The sequence below is a fragment of the Mesocricetus auratus genome, unplaced genomic scaffold (assembly GCF_017639785.1).
Source record: "Mesocricetus auratus isolate SY011 unplaced genomic scaffold, BCM_Maur_2.0 Super-Scaffold_100013, whole genome shotgun sequence".
In the NCBI taxonomy this organism is placed as follows: domain Eukaryota; kingdom Metazoa; phylum Chordata; class Mammalia; order Rodentia; family Cricetidae; genus Mesocricetus; species Mesocricetus auratus.
This window is the reverse complement of record NW_024429196.1, coordinates 7,574,284-7,594,814: the sequence shown is the minus strand read 5'-3', so window position 1 is coordinate 7,594,814 and position 20,531 is coordinate 7,574,284. Positions and strand designations below refer to the sequence as shown.

The window sequence follows — 20,531 nt, the reverse complement described above, 5'->3', positions numbered from 1 at the left end:
AACTGTGATTATGTAATCTTAGAGTGTGTTTGTGTGGGTATGTGAATGTGCAGTCTAGTTCCTGAGAACATTAGAATCTTGGATATTCTTGTAGCAGGAATTACAGGAAGTTGTCACAAATCAGACTTTAGTCCTCTTACAAACATTTTGAAAGTAGGAAATAGGGACAAACTCATACAAGAAAAAAACCATATTCATGTAAGTGATTTGGTAATGATTTTAGACATCACAGTTGTCTTTAGCTTCAAGAAAAAAATCATGTTTCATTTCTTTTACATCACAGACTTGAAGGAAGTAAAATACTTGCCATGTTCACTCAAGACTGATAGCAGAGATCACTACACTATAGTTTCTATTTTGAACCATTTGAGGTAGATACTAAAGTGTACTATATATGTGGCAAATCCATTTAGTGAAATTTATTTTGTGGTTCTTATACTCCTTCTGTGGCTTTCGTTCATCTTCTATTGTGCTTTTACTTAGTGATAGGTATTTTCTGCTGTAATTGCTCACAATTTATGAGTTTATGAGCAATTTATGAGTTTGCTGATGCAAACAATATAAAAACAGATATCATAATGCTTGAATGGATAGTTGACACTGTCAAATTACTTCTACAGAATACTGTTTTTTTTAACTGATTGTGTGTTGGTTAAAGATCTTACCAAATAACAAGCCCTCAGTATCTTTTTCAATACTCACAAACTACTGTAATATGCAAAGGCTTTAATGGATTGATTGCAACAAAAACGGTTTACTCCATTATGACATGCAAAACTTTACCACACTGGCTACATTTATATGGTTTCACCGTAGTATATGTTTTTCTCATGATTTCAAAGACTATTGATACAAGCAAAGTTTTTACCACACTGATTGCATTCATAGGGCTGCTCTCCAATGTGTTCTTTTATGCTTTTGAAGATTAGAGTGTCGTGTAAAAGCTTTACCACACTGATTACATTCATAGGGTTTTTCTCCAGTATGTGTTCTTTCATGACTTTGGAGATGACTGTGAAGGGCAAAGGCTTTACCACACTGATTACATTCATAGGGTTTTTCTCCAGTATGTGTTCTTTTATGTATTCGGAGATGAGCGTGAAGTGTAAAAGCTTTAGCACATTGATTACATTCATAGGGTTTCTCTCCAGTATGTGTTCTTTTGTGCTTTTGAAGTTCATTATGACCTGCAAAAGCTTTATCACATTGATTGCATTCATATGGTTTCTCTCCAGTATGTGTTCTTTCATGCCTTTGAAGAGTATTGGGATGAGCAAAGGTTTTGCCACATTGATTACATTCATAGGGTTTTTCTCCAGTATGTGTTCTTTTATGTATTTGGAGATGAATGTGTTGTACAAAGGCTTTACCACATTGATTGCATTCATAAGGTTTTTCTCCAGTATGTGTTCTTTTATGTCTTTGAAGACCATAGTGACGAGCAAAGGCTTTACCACATTGATTACATTCAAAGGGTTTTTCTCCAGTGTGTGTTCTTGTATGCCTTTGAAGAACACTCTGATGAGCAAAGGCTTTACCACACTGATTACATTCATATGGTTTCTCTCCAGTGTGTATTCTTTCGTGGCTTTGAAGATGATTGCCATATGCATAGGCTTTGACACATTGGATACATACAGAAGATTTTTCTCCAGGTTGTCTTTTTTCAGTCCTGCAAGAATAATTGGCACATGTAAAAGATTCACCATATTCAATACATTGTTAAATCTTTGTATCTGTATGAATAAATTTTACACTTTGGTTCAACTGTAAAGAGAAATGAGATCTTAAGATTTTTATCACCAGATTTATACTCACGTTGTTCCTGTTCATTAACGATTTTTTTTTTTGCTGTTGTTGTTGGTTTTTTTTTTTTGGTTTTTTTTTTTTTTTTTTTTTGGTTTTTCGAGACAGGGTTTCTCTGTGGCTTTGGAGGCTGTCCTGGAAGTCACTTTGTAGACCAGGCTGGCCTCGAACTCACAGAGATCTGCCTGCCTCTGCCTCCCGAGTGCTGGGATTAAAGGCGTGTGCCACCAATGCCCGGCTGCTGTTGTTGTTTCTTTCAGACCTATTCTTTATTCTTATTTTGTACTCTGATTCTGTATTCTTATCTCTATTCAGAATTATCCCATCTGTCCTCTTGATGTTCTTCTCCTAATTCTCTCATTCTTGATATTTTCCTTCTAAACCTATCTTTATCCTTGATGTTTTTCTTGTAATTCCTTCTAACTCTCTCATTCTTGATGTTTTCTTTCTAACTCATTTTTAACTCTATTTTAATCTTTCCCTTAAAGCTTATATACACCAGCAAAAGCTTTTAAGCAATATAACAATTACAATGTGGTTACATTCCATTTCTCAAGTAAATGATTACAATGAATACAAATAAAAAATAGCATGTATTCAATAACCATCACATAAGTAAACATTTTACATACTACTGGTGAAAAATAAATTATGTCAAGAACCCGTATGCATTCATACCCAAGCAACTTGTTACAGATTAACTGTTTAAACAAGCAAGATACTCTTCTCAATCAGCTGTTCTGCTGGCAAGATGCGCTTTGCAGTTACAAAGAATGGATTGATTACTTTATTACTATCTTGAAAGATAATGTTATAAGGAATCTTAAAAGAATCACAAATCTAAACTTTTATGTATGAAAAAGAATCAGCTCTACTTTAAATGTTTAGTATACACAACCCATTCATCAATACTTTTTTTAATGTCAGGAGACAGAGAGCAAAAAATAGTTTTTTTATGTTAATAATATACTTTATTATATGGTTCACATTTACAGAATCTTTTTTATAAGAGATTTTTCACATACTTGAAGAGTACTGGAAAAACTCAGAGTTTTATCACATTACAAATTTTCCTATGCTATGAGTCATACTACATTTGCTAAGAGAACTAGGATAAATAAGTATTTACGCAGTCCTAGTACTCATAGGGCTTTTCGACAGTGTGCTTTTGTTGATCTATTAGCAATGAAGCTGAAAAACCAATTACTTGTATATGTGAAACCAATTCAACAAGTATACTCAAAGTGCAGACTGATTATATATACATAAATATATCCTAATTGTTTTTAGAGAGAGGTATGTTATGTCTTTCCACCCCCCTATGCTCATAGGACTTATATCCAGAGTAACATATGCTATACCTAGAAAAGGAAGAATAAATAATAAAAGGTTTTGACATTGAATTCACAATGTTTGACTTTTTATTCCTCAGAGACTTATAGTATAGGCTAAGGTTTCTCCACAACATCTGTCCCTTGACTCTAACTGCCCCTCATAGACTTGTGGTCTAACTAAACTAAGCACAGTCTCAAGTATATGAGATACACTAGATTTACTATGGACTATTTATTTATTAGAATGCTTTGAAGATATACTTATTACCTCTTCAAAATGTGACCCTTTTGTAATATGGGTGGTATGAATTGAATGGAATTACAAATCTACAGCCTAGCTCTCGTGGAGCTATGGTTCAAATGGTGATATCTGCTAAGACATTGTTTCCATGACTTCTTTTTTAAATGAATGACATGCAAACACAATTCACCTACCAGAAAATGAGGTATACAGTCTTGTGAGAATTGAATAATCATCCGTGCAAATTAAGCTGTGCATATTTATACTGTTGCTTTTGTTTAAAACTTCTAGGATACATTGCAATTTCTTCAGAGGCACATTTCTATCAGCTTTCACATGATAATTACCTTTCACGTCTTCTAGGACTGTGACAATGTTCTTCAATATTATGGTCTTCCCATTTGTATCCTAAAATATAGTACCAGAAAATATATGGTATATTATTGAAAAGGGTGTAAAATTTAACTTACTATCTTCAGTGAGCCTTAGAACAATCCCTGATTTATGAACCTCACTATTCTTTCTCAAACAAATTACAGAAGAGCATCAAAAACCAAGGAACAGTTGACCCCTTATTTTAAAATGAGAAAGAAAATTCAGTCTTACCTATGGTAGTGAGGTTCCTGTAAGTCTCCAGCATCACATCTTTGTAGAGATTCTTCTGAGAAGGATCCAGCAAAGTCCACTCTTCCCAAGTGAAGTCAACATGCACATCATCATAGGTCACTGTATTCTAAAATATCCCATGCATGTGTATGACAGAAAGAATGGCACTGACTACATTGTAAATGAATACTTCTTTAACAGTATAATCATATAATTCTGGTGCTCCCTACATTTAACCCATGACATAGATATCATAATGTAATTGCCCAGTCACTTCTGTCAACTCTGTTCCTTGTGAATGGGATATCATCTTGCAAGAGAAATGCCTATTAAAAAACATAGACAAGTAAACAGGTCAACAGTACAGGGTACACATGAGAGAAGTTGTATGAACAATTACTAACTACAAAAAAGAAAAATAAGATGGACAGCTGGGTATATTGGCTAACATCTTTCACCCCTGCACTCAGAAATCAGAGGCAGATAAATCTGCCTTGGAGTTGAATGCCAGCCTAGTATATGCAGTCAGTTCCAGGACTGCCAGGAATATATATATTGTTTATTTGTTTTTAGGAGACAGGGTTTCTCTGTATTGTTTTGAAAGTATATTTTAAGACCCTGTCTCCCATACAAAAATTAGTCAAAAAAAAAGGAAAAAACTCAGATTTTTCTGACATTTCTACAAAGAGTTATACATTCACTCCAGTCCTGTATTCCTCTTCCAGAAACCTCAAGTGCCCCAATTTAAACTGTTACATCAATAAGATTTTACTTAAAGTCACTGCATGTTTCAACTGTTAGAAATGGAGACGAAAATATTAGCAATACAAATGCTAATCATAAATAACACAGGGCAGAAGAGATAGCTCAGTAGTAAAGATCTCTTGCTGGTCTTGCATATAGGTGGCTCAACTGCTAGTATTACTGAGGAGGGGGAATCACAACTATCCATATTTCTAAGTTCAGGGTTTCTGAGAGCATATTTTGACCACTGTGAGGACCAGGTACCCTAGTGATGCACATCCATCCATACAGGTAAAACACTCATTTTTGTTTTAAAAAAAATTTTTTTTAAATACAACAGGCAGGAAAAACCTGAAGAATCCAATGACTCTGAAGTCTCAGTCAGTATTAATGTCATGCACACATGCCCTCCTGGAACAGAATTGTCCCCTCTGCCCAATTTTAAAATTCAAGACATGAACAAAGCTCAGTACAACAGCATATGCTTGTTTGACATGGGCAAAATCCTGCTACCAGGCCCATCACTCAACTGCACTAAAAAAAAGGCTAGGAATATTGGCCCACATTTAATCCCAGCATTTAGAAACCAGAGTCATGGGGGTCTCTGAGTTGGAGAGATATTTTCAGGACAGCCAGGGCTACACAGCCAAATCTTGTCTTCAAAAACAGAATAAATGAATTAAAACAAAACAGAAGGGTATCAAACTGGCTTAGCACTAAATAGCAATTGTTTCTACTGTGTCTTATGTGTATCATGTGTAGAGTCTATAATGTTGGTGAAGGTATGATAGTACAAGAAGGAAGCTGGATGATTAGTTTCAACCACAACACAGAAGACACAAAGAACAGAAAATTGGGTGAGGCTACAGAGACTCATCACATCTACCAATGAAGAATTTCATCCAGAAAGGCTCCTCCTGCTTGGGCTTAGAAAAGGAGACAGCCACATTCCAACTCTAAAGCCAGCTTTAGTTTTGTCTTTTTTCTTTTCTTTGTTTTTCTTTTCTTTTTTTTTTGTTTTGTTTTGTTTTGTTTTGTTTTTCGAGACAGAGTTTCTCTATGTAGCTTTGTAGCTCAGGCTGCCTCCCAAGTGCTGGGATTAAAGGCATGCACCACCACCGCCCGGCACCAGCTTCAGTCTTTAATGAGACTGGAACTACAAAAAGACCACTTGTACCATATGTCTGTAGAGAACAGTAGAAACAAACATTTGGGAAGATTTATGAAATTTTATCTTGTTGTAAATGTGATATACCAATAGGCCAATTTATTCTTTTTCTTGGGACATTTTTTTTTCTATATGATTTGTCCTTTTTCTTCAGATGTCTCATTTGGCCAGTGGTCTTCAGAGTCCTTAGTTGGATTTAGATGTCTTTATTCTCCTGAAAGAAAAGAAACAAAACCCTTCCCCAACTCCAACTTTGAGAGATTCTCTTTTAGCAAGTTATATCTGATCAAATGAAAAGCATTTGTTAGTTTTGTAGGTTAGTTTAGATTAAACAGTCATGTGACTTAATGAATTATTATCTCTTCTAATTAAAAGGTCTCTTGTTCATATCTAATCTTTATCAATTTTTATAGTATCCATAGCTTTTCTTCTCCTGTGAAAACAAAAGCAAAACCCATTCTCCAATATAACACATGTCCTAGTTTCCATTAAATTATACTGGCTGACTTAATTCCATATTTTTTTTCCATTACCCAATGTCTCTTTGAAGCTGGTTTTCCTTTCTCATTAGCATTTAGAAAATTCAAAGTTAATAAAGCATTATGCAATCTATTTCTGGGGGCCTTATTATCCCTTTCTGTTTATTTGGCATATCCTTTAGAGTACAATTTCATTTTCTATAATTGCCTTCCCTGTAGGATTGTGTGGTATACCTGTAATATGCTTTATATTATGATAAGCAAAATCCTGTTTCATTTTCTTGAGAGACATATGCTTTTACATTGTCTTTATTTCTACAGATATACCCATAACGACCATAACTTCTAGCAAATGTTTAATTACCAAATCTGCCTTTTCCAAACTGGAAGCAGTTATCAATTAAAACCTGAATAGGTATCAATGGTGTGGTGTACATACTTTAGCTTTCCAAATTCTACAAAATGGAAGACATCCAGCTGCCAGTTTTCATTCCTTTGAGTACCCTTTGAGTTACTTCCTGCAGGGAGTGGAGTTTAATTATATAAAGAACAAGTAGGACATTTCCTTATAATTTCCTTGGCTTTTTGCCAAGTGATGGGAAAGTCTTCTTTTTAAACTTTGCTATTGACATATTTTTTATGAAATTCTGAGGCCTCCAGCACATTTCCAATTAAAAGTTGATCAATTTCTTCATTACTTTGTGCTGGAGAGCCTGTCAGTCCCATATGGGATCAAATGTCTCATACATACATACATACGATTCCTATTCCTAATTATTTCTTGTAAGTTAATAAATAATAAATCATCTGGTATAAATTCAGTGGTTTCAACACACAAAACAACTCTGAATCAAAACAGTTCTGAATCAGTAACTATGTTGAGAAGTTCCGTAAAATCCATTAACACCACAAGAATAATATGTAGTTCTAACTTTTGAACAGAATCATAAGAACTTAGACCCACTTTACTTGAATTTTCCGATTTGTAACCTGCCTTTACTGATTTAATTTGCATCAGTGTAGAATGTAAGGGCTCCAGATATTGGTGTTTCCTGTACAATGTGAAGAAGAATTCAGCTGAATCTCCTTATAAGTTTAATTCTTTTGCTTTTGGGATGATGGTTGTTAATCTCTCCCAAAGATTACTGCTAGCTCTTGGACAGGGTAATTTTCTGCCCATAATTTGTCAATTTCACCCTTATTAAAAGGTACTACAATTTCTACTGAGTCTATTCCTGCTACTTGGTGAAGTCTTAATTTCCCTTTAGAATTAACTCAGAGACCTTTTCCACAAACGTTTCTAATTTTTTGCTTGGTTTATGTGGTACAAAGAACCAGTCTAAGATATCTTCCCTCTGCATTAACATTCTTGTAGGGGAATGCTTAGACGGTAATATGACCAGAATTCAGTTAAGTTTTGGATCCATACGATCCACATATACATTCAGTATTTTCTATTCCACCAAAGCCAACTCTCTCTCAGCTTCAGCTGATAATTTCCTGAAACTATTTAAATCCTTGTCATACTCTAAGGTTTTGATCAAATTACTCAGTTCCTCAGGACCTACCCCAAGAGTGGGCCATAGACTGGAAATGTCTCCTAACAATCTTTCAAAGTCCCTAAGAATCTACAATTAATCTCTCCTAATTTGTCCCATTTGGGATCTAGTTTTTTCTAAACCTATTTTATACCCTACATAATTAATATAATCTCCTCTTTGTATTTTTTCAGGAACAATTGTAACCCCCAACAAGACAAATGTTCTTTACTTCTTCAAACATTCCTCCTAAAGTATCTACATTTGAATCAGATATTAAAATACCGTCCATATAATGGTAAACTATAGATTGAGGAAACTTGATATACAAAATATTGGCACAGAGTGGCACTATTTAACATTCCCTTTGGGAGACTCTTCCATTGATATCATTTAGCAGGTTGAGAATTATTATAAGTAGGCAAGGGGAAGGCAAATTTCTGTCTTTTTTGTAAAGGTATAGTGAAAATACAATCTATTAAATCAATAATTATAAGAGATCATCCTTTAGGGAATAGAGAAGACAAAGGAATTCCAAACTGTAGAGAGCCCATTGGCTCAATCACCTTATTAATGGCCCTGAGATCTGTTACCATTCTCCATTTTTCCAGATTTCTTTTTAACAACAAATACAGGAGCAATCCAAGGGCTGCTTGATTCTTCAATATGTTGAGCATTTAGCTGCTCCTGTACCAGCTGTTCCAAAGCCTGCAATTTCTCTGTTGTTAAAGGCTATTGTACAACTCATACAGGTTTGTCTGTCAACCATTTTAAAGGTAGGGCTCTTGATGTCTTTGAAAGATCAGCAGCTGTTGTGCTCTGTTCTTGTACTACATGGTTGTATAAGAGTGAATGACTGTTTTTTATAATATCTTCTAATATTTTTCCCTGAAACACACCTTAATTTATGGTTTGCTTCTAAGATTGGGGGAATGTTAATCTGAGTATTCCTCTGCTGTAACAAATCATGTGCCCATAAATTCATTGCTATGTTAGCAACATATGACTTTAATTTTCCTCTCTGTCCTTCTGGCCGTATACATTCAACCCATCTTGTGCCCTTTTTTACCTGAGATAAAATTCCAATCTCTAAAAGCTGAATATTTACCTCCTGAAGGGGCCAATTTGGATGCCAAGATTCTGGTGAAATAATTGTTACATCTGCACCTGTGCCTACCAGACCTTCAATACAATGTCATTTATTCCTGTTTTTAATTTTAGTCTTAGCTCATTTGTAGAAGTTTTCCAAAATACTCACTTTATGGTTTCTCCTGAATTATTTGTTCTCTCTTCTATAGCTGTTCTATCACCCAGAGCAGTATGGTTTCTTACAATAGGTGTTAGGTTCTTGCTCTGAGAAGGAGTTTCCTCCCCAATGACAGGAAATGACTAAACCTAATTTGTCATAGGGACCTGCAAGAGGCCCCGCAAGGAGTTTCCCAACAGCAAAGGGTTATCTTGACTGTCCCTTGTTGACCTGCATTCATTAGTCTAATGCCTGCCTTGGCCACACCTTCTGCATAATCCAGAAGGAAGGTCCACTCTGTTTGAATTATGCTTAGAAAAAAACATTGTTTCTAGGAAGAACATTTACAGTCCCTTTTAAGGTAACTTTATTTGCCATAATTGAAACTTTGACATCTTGATTTTTCTCCAATCCTCTTGAAATCACCTTTCTTATCTATGCATCATCACGGTCATGAGATTTAATATTGATTGTATTTCGGACCCATTCCTCCAAGGGTGCTGATCTTGACTTTTGCATTGAGAATTAACATTTTCAAAAGCCAGAGATTCAATTATTATTTGTCTAGCTTCTGAATGTCATATCATTCTATTTACTGCTGAAGTCAGTCTTTGTAAGAATCCATGAAAGCTTCCTTTGACCCTGTACCAAGCATTCAAAACTGCCGTGCAGCATAAATCCAGGATTTGGTCACCACATACAGCTTGCCTTTGTACATTATTATAATATTCCTCTCCAAGAAGTTGATGCTGGCCAGGTGGTGGTGGCACATACCTTTAATCCCAGCACTCGGGAGGCAGAGGCAGGTGGATCGCTGTGAGTTCAAGGCTTGGCTGGACTGACAGCCTTGAAAACAATACAAAGAAACCCTGTCTCCCTGTCTCGTAAAAAAAAAAAAAAGAAAGAAGTTGATGCTGGATTATTTCCACTTCTAGTCCTACTCAGTTGTTCAATGGTCTTAGCCTCATCTTTGAACAAGGTACTCCATTGTAATTGTGGACCAGGCTCTAAAACAGCTTTAGCCAAGCCTCTCCAGTCTCTAGGGATAATTCTATTACAAGTTGACCTCAAATTTAACATCTGCTTCATAAAAGGTAAATGTATGCCATATGAGACTATCACTTCCTTGAATCTCCTTGAATCTAACACTTCCACAGGGGTCCATTTAACTTGCATGACCTTGGGGATATCCATAATTTGTCACTTGTTCCTGTAAAGTGACTGGATAAATTAAAGATAGTTGTTTGAAAACCTTAAGCCATTCCTATCTAATCTTATAACACCATGCTGAAATTGGTTCTCCATTGAATTCTTCTGTTTGGATGTGATTATCTCTATGATCTGTTTTATTGAATTTTTTCTAAAATTTTGTGTCTTAGCACTCAAATTAACCAACTTTTTTAGTGACAAAACAAGAATGATAAAAATTAATGTTTATAAGTGATATTATATAAGTCCCATTTAAATTAGTTATCCTCTCATTTAATTGTTGCATTTTCAAACCATCCAGCATATAATCATACAGAGACCTAAATCCCTCCATTATAATAGTGTTTCCTATTATACAATGTGGGAAAAATGCTCTCTTTTAACTAATTCCTTCCTTTAAGAATTCCCAATTTTCTTACCAAATCTGTCAACAATATCAGTGAACAGTGAGACACAGAACATCTGCTTAGAGAAATAGTGTGTGACTGTGAACTGAGAATGGAAGTCAGAGGATAGGAGCGATAGGGAAGCCCATAACCCATGGAGAGGAGGAGGAGGGGAAGAGAGAGAAAGAAAAACAGAGAGACAGAGAGCTGGCTGTCTGAAAACCACACATGGGATTGTGTGGGGGAAAACACATGTGGCAGAGCCAGCCATGTCTATAGTGGATAAGTCCTGTGACATTTGGAGCCCAGGTGCTTCTGGAGTTTGGGTGGCAGCTGGAAACTAGTTCAGAGAGGCTACAACAGGAAAATCCCAAACTCAGAGTTTTGAGGAAAAGGGAAAAGAAAACCTAGCTGGTTGGGCAGTGACTTGGTGTGAGCCCCACATGCAGCTCTGGCCTGTGCCAGTGGCTGCAAACCCACAAGCAAGTGGCCTTTCTCTGAATTCACGCCCCTACACAGATGAATTCCAGGAAAGCTACCCAGTATATTAGATCAAATATATTGATTGATGCATTAATTAACAATTAAAAACACTGGAACCAGTACTCTCTCAGCCTAGATACACCGGGGAGGGCCTTAGTCCTGCCAAAAAAGATATGATAGGCTTTGATGATCCCCCATGGAAGGCCTCACCCTCTCTGAGGAGTACCTGGGGGGTGGGAGGACGGGAGGTAGAGGGAACTGGGATTGGTATGTAAAATAAGATTGTTTTTAATTTAAATTTTTAAAAATTAATAAAAAATAATTCTATAAAACAAAAAAATGTAAAAAGAGGGTAAAACAGCTATGAGGCTTTGTGACAAAAAGAAAAATATGTACTTCTACCCAGCCTAGTATTCACACAAAAAAAGATAGGATACAGGAAACGAAAAAGCCTTAAAAACTAAGAAATGTAGTCATCTAACAGCACAAAGATCATACTGTGAGAAAATCCACAGATGAAGTAAAAACTAATACAAAACATCTATTAAGCAAAGGGCTGCATCTATTTACTGAAATGATACCAAAGAAAAAATATTTTCAAACAGCAAACAAGTATTTCTAAGGGAGGAAGCAGCTCAACAATACAGCACCTGCCTAGCATGAGCCCTGCCTGGGTTTTACTCCCAACATGAAAATTACCTAGAATAATGGAGAGTCTAGGATGTGCAAAAAAAATCATAATTATAATTGTAACAACAAATAAGCTTTTAAGAAGAAAAGCTAAGTGACAATAATGATTTAGAACTAATTCCTGTAGACTTGGGTCAAAAATGCAAAAAGAAAACAGAAGTCACACAGATCTGAATGAAAACCAAGATTATTCTTCAGCTCTGAATCAAAATCTATGCAGTACGAACAAAGGAGCAACATTTCCACATTTTACATGTTTAAATCATAAACTGAAGAGTGGCTTGTGTGGGTGTGAAAGCATCAAGACATGGCCATCCTCAGGTGAGCATGGAATTCAAGGCCATCCTGGCCTACAAAAGACCAGTTTGCAAAATAAGTAAGTCTGGCCTGAAATTTTTGGCCGCATACATTATTCTACCTATGCAAAGCATAATCGACATTGGTATTTAGTGGTCATATAAAAAAAGATCTCAGCCACATGTGGTGGCACATGCTTTAACCCTGGGACTCTGGATTCAGAGGCAAGCTTGAAGTCAGCCTGCCCTACTCAGCAACTCCAGTCTGATCAATGATACATACTGAAACTATTTCAAAAATCTAAAAAAAACAAAAACAAAAAACTAGATCAGGCATACAGGTGTAAGCCTTCATTCCCAGCACTTGGGAGTCAGAGACGGGAGAATCTGTGAGTCCAAGACCAGCCTGGTCTACATAGCAACTTCTAGGACAGTCAGGACTACATAGAAAGAATATGAGGGGGGAAAAAGAACCCCAAATCAAATCAAAACAAGGTCTTTTATCATTCCATCAATATATTAAAGTTCTTTATTATGTAACCTACAAGGGTCTTTAAAATTCCAGTGTCTCCATTGGATTTGATGAAGATTCAAAATGTTCCTTCTAAACCACTAATATTAGATACAAAAATATTTTATGCATCTTCTCCTCATGGTAGCCAAAGTCATAAAAGCATTATACTTTGCAAATATTTTTATGATGGCTATCAGAACAGACTAGCTTTATGATGTCAGAACTTTTCAGAACATGGTGTTATCCCATACAAATACAAAATAACAATTTGAACAAAAAATACAGTCCTGTGTAAATTTATTTATCACATGTATCTTAAGAGTTCTCTAAATACCAACACTAATTTTGAAAGCTTTTTTGTTGGTGTATGTGTTTGTGTGTGTGGTATGCATGTATGGGTATGTGTGATGTATGTGTTTTTGTGTGATGTGTGTCTATTTATGTTTGTATGTTTGTGTGAGTCTTTGTGTTTCTTTGCATTTGTGTTTGTATATATGTTGGTGTTTGTGTGTGTGTATTTGTGTGGGATGTGTGTGGATTTGTATGTTATGTATATATTTGTGTGTGTATGTATGTCTGTGTGTGTGTGTGAGAGAGAGAGAGAGAGGAGAGAGAGAGAGGTGTGACATGTGTCTGTTCGATGTGTGAGTGCAGGCATATGCTATACCTCATGAGTACTGGAATGGAGATCTTTCAGGACTTGTTTTCCTTCTACCATGGGTTCCCAGGAACGAGCTTATTGTACTTGTATAGCAACAATAAGTTGGTGTAATGAGTCATCTGAAAGTCTCACAAATACATGTAAATAAACTTTATAAAATAATTGCTGGCACCTAAAGTCAGTGTAAATATATTGTCTTGTGTGACTGTTTTTCAAACATACAAGAGCTAATTCAAGTTTACTACTGAACTATCTATCCTAGGTCAATTTCACCAGTTGGAGGATTTTAGTGCTTAAAACAATTTTATCTAAAGCAATAGAGGCTACAAATATACAAATTCACTGTATCCATTGGTCTATGCAGTTGCTAACACCAGTTTGAAATTTAAGTGCTAAACATTAGCTCTAGACTCCATCTCCTAATTGCTGTGCTTCAGAGTAACTCAGATGGTGTTGAGTTAAGCAATTCTTGCAATCATGACAAGCGGCCAAATTTGGTTACCATTACTACACATTTGTTGAGTGTTTTTAAATCCTCCATATCATCCCCCACAAATGTGTGAGTGATACATTGGATATGAACAAATGCCCTCAGTCTCTGCAGCCCTGGTTATGTAGCTCTCATTGGCGGAACCACTTTCCCTTCTACTTCTACAAGTAGTGAACCCAGCTCTTCAGATCTGACACTAACTTTAAACTATTCAGAGGAACACATGGAATACAGCCCCAGCGTTCAGAAGCTGGGAGGAAAACTGCCAAGAACTGGTGGTCAGCCTGGGCTAGATAAAAAACAACAACAACAAAATTTCATTAAGGATAGTAAGAGCAGGCCTAAGAATTTTTTTTCTCTCTCTGTCTCTCTTCCTTTTTTAAAAAATTTAAGTTAGAAACAAGCTTGCTTCACATGTCAATCCCAGCTCCCTCTCCCTCCCCTCATCCCCCACCCCTACCAGGTCCTCTAGTCCCCTACCCAATCTCCACTCTGATCCCAAGGGAGGGTGAGGCCCTCCCTGGTGGATCTCCGGAGTCTATCATTTCATCCATGGCAGGGCCTAGGCCCTCCCCCAAGAGTCCAGGCTGAGAGAACATCTCTCATTGTGGGATGGGCAGCCAAAGTCCATTTGTATGCCAGGGATAAATAATGATCTACTACCCAAGGCCCCATAGATTACCTAGGCCTCCTCACTGACACCCACATTCAGGGGGTCTGGATCAGTCCCATGCTGTCCACCCAGCCATCAGTCTGGGGTGCAAGAGCTCCCCCTTGTTCAGGTCAGCTGTTTCTGTGGGTTAAACCAGCCCAGTCTTGACTCCTTTGCTCATCAGTCCTCCCTTTCTATCACTGGATTCCAGGGATTCAGTTCAGTGTGGGTGTCTGCCTCTGCTTCCATCAGTCGCTGGATGAAGGTTCTGTTTCCCAGACTCTCTGGCAGTGGGATTATATGCTGGCACTCCCCTGATCTATGTCTAAAATCCATATTTGAGTGAGTACATACCATGTTTGTCTTTTTGTGACTGGATTACCTCACTCAGGATGGTTTCTTCTAGTCAGGCCTAAGAATTTCAAGTCACCAAAAAACTCTTAAACCTCAGAATGGCATGAGCTGAGCAACACTTTAACTACATCACCCTGGTTCCTGTATGGGAAATACGTTTTACAAATTTGTATAGCCTCTATGGAAGTCAAAATGGCACTTCCTCAGAAAACTGGGAATAGACTTATGCCAAGATGCCCCTCTACCACTCTTGGCACATACCCAAAGGATGCTCCATCCTACCACAAGGACACTTGCTCAACTATGTACATAGCAGTTATATTCCTAATAGTCAGAAACTGGAAACAACCTAGATGTCCCTCTGTTGGGCCTAAAAAGGCTCAGATGTGAGGCCCAGTGTAACCTCTTGAGCCTGGCTAGAGTTTGGCGACCTGTCTCTGGCCTGTAACCTCCACATGGGGGTGAGTCAGTAAGGACCGATGTAAGACTACCCCCTGCCTAGCTACCAACCAATCTGGTGGAATATTATTGGTCCTTAATCCTCAAGTCACCTTACCCCATCCCCTGCCTCAACCCTATATAAGTTCCTGCCTGTTGAAATAAATCAAGACCCTGCTTCAACAAGTCTCCCAACTCAGTGTGTATTTCTCCCTGGTAACTAGGAGGGGGGAGGGTCTGAGTTGTCGGCATGGCACTCACCATTCCACCATTCCACTCAGCCCCAGGAAGAGACCAGCTGGACCAGCCCTTCCCCCGCTCTACCTGCCTGGAGTATTATTACTCGGTTATTAAAACAAGGACATCATAAAACTTACAGATAAATAGATAGAACTAGGGAAAAAAAATCCTGAGTGAAGTAACCTAGACCCAAAAAGACAAACCTGGTATGAACTCACTTAAATAAGTAGATATTGGCTGTAAAGAATATTCATGCTACAATCCACAGACCCAGAGAGGCTAATTAACAAGGAGGGATCAAGGCAGGACACATGGATCTCCACAGAAAGAGGAAATAGAATAGATTTTCTGGATAGACTCGGGGTGGGGATGGGAACAGGGCAAAGCAGGATGTGAGGAGGGATGGAGACAGAGAGTATGGGGAGAGACTACTGAAACTGGGGGGCATTTGGGTGTTGATATGAAAACCTAGTGCAGCCTTTGTTATATAGCTCTCATTGGCTGAACCACTTTCCTTGCTAACTCTAAAAGAAGCAGTAAATCTAGTCTTCAGATATTCCTTGGATTCTATGGAAATAAGCCTAGAAAGGACTCCTAAAATGGGGGGTGAGGAACCTGAACAGCTTTCTATAACCAGGCAAGCCTCTCAGTATTGGGACTGGAACACAGACACAAAACCTTGGACCTGCAATTAGTCCTACTTGCAAGATGTTGGATTAATGGTGGCTCAGAACTTGTGGAAATTAACAACCAATGACTGGTCTAAATTTAGGCCCATTCTATGCAAGAGAGCCCATGGCAAATAGTGCTTGGATGTCCAAGAACCTAAAGCTCAACAGCTCAGCGATCTAGTATAGATCCAAACAAGACTAACAAAAATAAGTCAGTGAAGTGATTCCTAATGATATTCTGCTATACTCATAGAATGATACCTAGCCCAATTTTATTGAGACAAGCTTAATCCAGAAACTGATGGGAACAGATGCAGAGACCCACATTCAAACATTAGGAAGAGTACAGAAAACCCTGCAGATAAGGAGGAGGAAGAATTGTGCAGCCAGAGGGGCTGAGGACACCAGGAGAACACACGGTGTCACAGGTGCTCACACATACTGGAGCAGAAATCATGGATCCTATAGGGGTCTGTGCTAAGTCCTTTGCATACATGTTATGAGTACATACCTTGGTGTTTTTATAGAACTCCTAAAAGTGGGAGTGTGGGGAGGGTGTATTTCACTCTTTTACGTGCTCTAGGGACTCATTTCTTCATGCTGGATTACCTTATCCAGCCTTAATATGATGATTTGTGCCTATTTTCATTATAACCTGTTATATAATATGTGGTGGTACAGCCATTTAAGAATTTTGGGGATGTAATATAGCAGACAACAAGGTCATTGCCCTGGAGTGCAACACTCTGAAATCAAGGCCACCTGAGTCAATAGGAGAACTGTCTCAGAAACATATTTCTAAAAGGCTGGAAATACAGCGCTCTAGAATTACTATGTCTTCCCAGGAATTCACTCCTCACACTTAGAAAATTAATAAAGAAAAATTTCTTTCATGAGAGCATGCATCTATCTCTGTCTAATGCTCAAAGAGGAGCCAGCCTAGACAGATTTTGCATTCTGCATCTGCTGTCATCCTTAAGTTTCTTTTAGGTTCATGCTCCAGGTTACACTATGAACCATTTAAATAGGGACAGGAGACTGCAAATCTAGACACTTAGGCAGATGGTGGACTGACACAGTAAAAATATTATGAGAATATTTCTTAAGTACACCAGTGACTTGATCCAAGAGGCCATTCGTCAGTGACAGGGTGCTGAGGTGAAAGTACCAGGGAATGAGAAACACAGGAAAAGCAGAAGGTAGAAAAGATAAAAGCTGGGGTGGGGAGGTCTTGCACAAACTGTCTCATGCCAAGGAAGCTTCTTAAGAAGAATTGCATGCTGTATACTACTTCTGGGGGAGAATGGAAGGGAATGGAGAACTTCTATGAAGTCAGCAGAAACTCTCATACAATGGGACAAATGCAGGAGGAGGCTAATCAAACAATGATGCACAAAAGGAACTCAGGATATCTCAAGAACATTACTGACTAAGCCTACAATGGCCTTGGGACTGATAACCACAGCCTCATGTAGTGGGAAGAGTTGGGTTCTCAGGATCTGAAGGAGATTATTTACAGCTCTATATTCCTGATTTTACAGAAGACACTCTGTTTTATTCTCAATACATCAAAGCCTTAGGCAAAGATCCCAAGGCCTGGACCCTGGACTGTTACTGGCTCTCCCAAGAATGTTCCTCATCACTGTTTGAGGGCCTAAATGAAAACCTTGCCTGACCAGACCAGTCCTTAACCCAATAGTGTTTTACTTGTCAAATACTTCTCACCTAGTCTCACAGTGCCCATCTCTCAGAACTATGCTTTTCTCAAGAAAAAAAAAACTGGAACTTTAAGACACACCAGGCCTTGACTAGATTGTGTCCCTGTAATGCCTCCATGAGCAGCTTGTTAGAGGGCTGTTCTTTGATATGGGGATGGGCCTAATGACTGGTTGTCAACCAGGGGTGTCTCCTTTGGAATAGTTTGGAGCCAAATGTCTGGACAATCCTGGTGAAAATATGTGTATCCTAGCATTCTTATCTCTACCAGGCCTGGTTGGGGTTTTTTGTTTTGTTTTCTTTTGTTTTGATTTGATTTTTCAAGACAGGATTTCTCTGTGTAACAGCCCTGGCTGTCCTGGAACTCTATAGACCAGGTGGGCCTTGAACCCACAGATATCCACTTTCCTCTGCCTCCCCAGTGCTGGGATTAAAGGTGTGCACCCACCAATGCCCAGCTATCTTTGGGTGTTTTAGAGGCAGTCCTCCCTCAGTTAAATTCTACTTAGTGAGACTTACTACCTACCAAGCATTAGTAAACCCTTTATGTCACTAATTCTACTCTTCTACATTACAGCTAAGTAGTGGAGTTCTACCCAACACAAGAGATGCCTTTCACAACCTCCACAAAATTAATTGTAAAAGGACCTTACACGGAGAGGTTAAATGCAAAGTGCTGGACGTCTAGAAGATACTGGAGAAACTAGGTCTCACCAAGTTTGGCAACCTGCCTTCCATGGATGCACCAAAAGCACGTTGTTGTTGACTACAAATACGTTTCTACACACAGCTCCCTGCTCTCAATGCTCTACACAGATGAAGCCCACACAGCAAGGTTATACAGAGGACTGTGCCTGGGTCCAGGGAGTTGCAGAGAACACGTGGGAACTCACAGGGCCGGCCCCTGGGTGGACCCGCCAGCCCAACTCCTGCACCTCCCATCTGCTCTTCCCCATCTGGGGACAGCAGCCCCTCGCTCACCACATCGTTGCTTCCCAGCTCGCCCATTGCCCCCTCACAGCTCCTTGCAGCAGCACTGGCAGCACAGCACAGGTAGACACTGGCTGGCTCCAGTAACTCTTCAGAGCCAAGCCTGCAGCCCAGCTCCCGGAAGGGCCCTGCACTACTTCTGACTGACAGTTTCCAACTGAAGGGCCTGATTGGCTAGTGAGGTCTGAATGACATGAGTACCGCCCTTATGGTTACAGTGTCCTTAAAGACACAGCACAAAGGTTTTGTCTCTACTTTCCACCCGAGACCCAGAGGTTTTCCAGATTTGTAGAGATTTGCATTTCAACAGCACTTGCCCCTGGCTCCAATTTCTGACCCGGCTGCCTTCCAGCCCTCTACTGACACGCCCCATTCTTCCTTCTGAAAACAATGTGACTAGCTTGCACAACCCTTTCCTCAATGTGGAGTTCAGGAGTTGAGTGATTCCCTGTCCCACAGGTGGAAGGGTGCCCAGAATATTAACAGTTGTAAAGAGAGATTAAGGACACAAAAGGAGATGTTTGGTCTGTGGCTTCACAGTGAGGTCAGGTGAACTGAAGGAACTTTTTCCGTTAGTCACAGGCACTTTAGAGAACAAGGAGAAAAATGCAGGAACCAGATACAACACATAATGACAGATCTGTCTCCCACCAGAAGGCTGAATGATGGTGGCTCCATTGCTTTGGAAGTTTTCTTCCAGAATTCAGGGCAAACTCTTGACAAATGAATAATAATAAAAAGGGTAGTCTTCAGGGTAAATTGAATACTTAGAGAATAATGGAACTAGGAAGAATATCTTTATGAGTACTATTGTTAACCAGCACATCTTCCTCAGTGGGCAGGTGAAAAAAAAAACACGGATGCATATTTCAAGGTCCTCTACATGGGCAGGACTGGTAAAAGTCAATCTCTCCATGTACAAAGAAAGGGGATTTATTACAATGTCTCACAAGCTGTCTACCAATGGAATTTTGAAGACTCCAGTAGTTAGTTGTTCAGTCCATAATGCTGGATGTCTTCAGTGTACACCAAAATTACAAACAAGTAAGCTATAATGGAATGAACTTGGTAGGTAGATCTGGGCCAGACAGACAAAGATAGCTTCCTTCTTCTACATCCCTTATACATGTAGGCTGCTACCAGAAGGTGTGATCCAGGTTAAAAGTGGATCTTATTCCTTGTTTGATGGTTTTCTGGTGTTTTCCAGACAGAGTTTATCTGTGTATCCCTGAAACTTATTCTTTAGACCAGGCTGGCCTCAACTTAGAAAAGCCAGCTGCCTCTGTCTAGTTAGGATTAAAGGTGCACACTGCCACCAAGATGCTAAAGGTAGATCTCAGTAACTCAAATGATCCAGATTAAAAATGGGTCTTGAATTTCAAAACCTCAAGAAAAATCCCTCACAGGTGTACCCAACTCGTTGGGTTTTAGTTAATTACAGAGTTAGTCAGTTTGACTACCAAGAATATTCATAACAACAGCCAAGACAGGGAACTGAGACAGACTTCTTACATGCAGAAGAAAGGAAAGCATGGGAGTGATTTCCAAAGCAATGCTTTTCCTAAACAAAGGAAACACG

General features: G+C 38.7%; 1 pseudogene; it reads right to left on the bottom strand.

Annotated features, from left to right (window-relative positions):
- Nucleotides 1-711: 711 nt before the first annotated feature.
- Nucleotides 712-19,099, bottom strand: LOC101840865 (annotated as a pseudogene).
- Nucleotides 19,100-20,531: the final 1,432 nt, after the last annotated feature.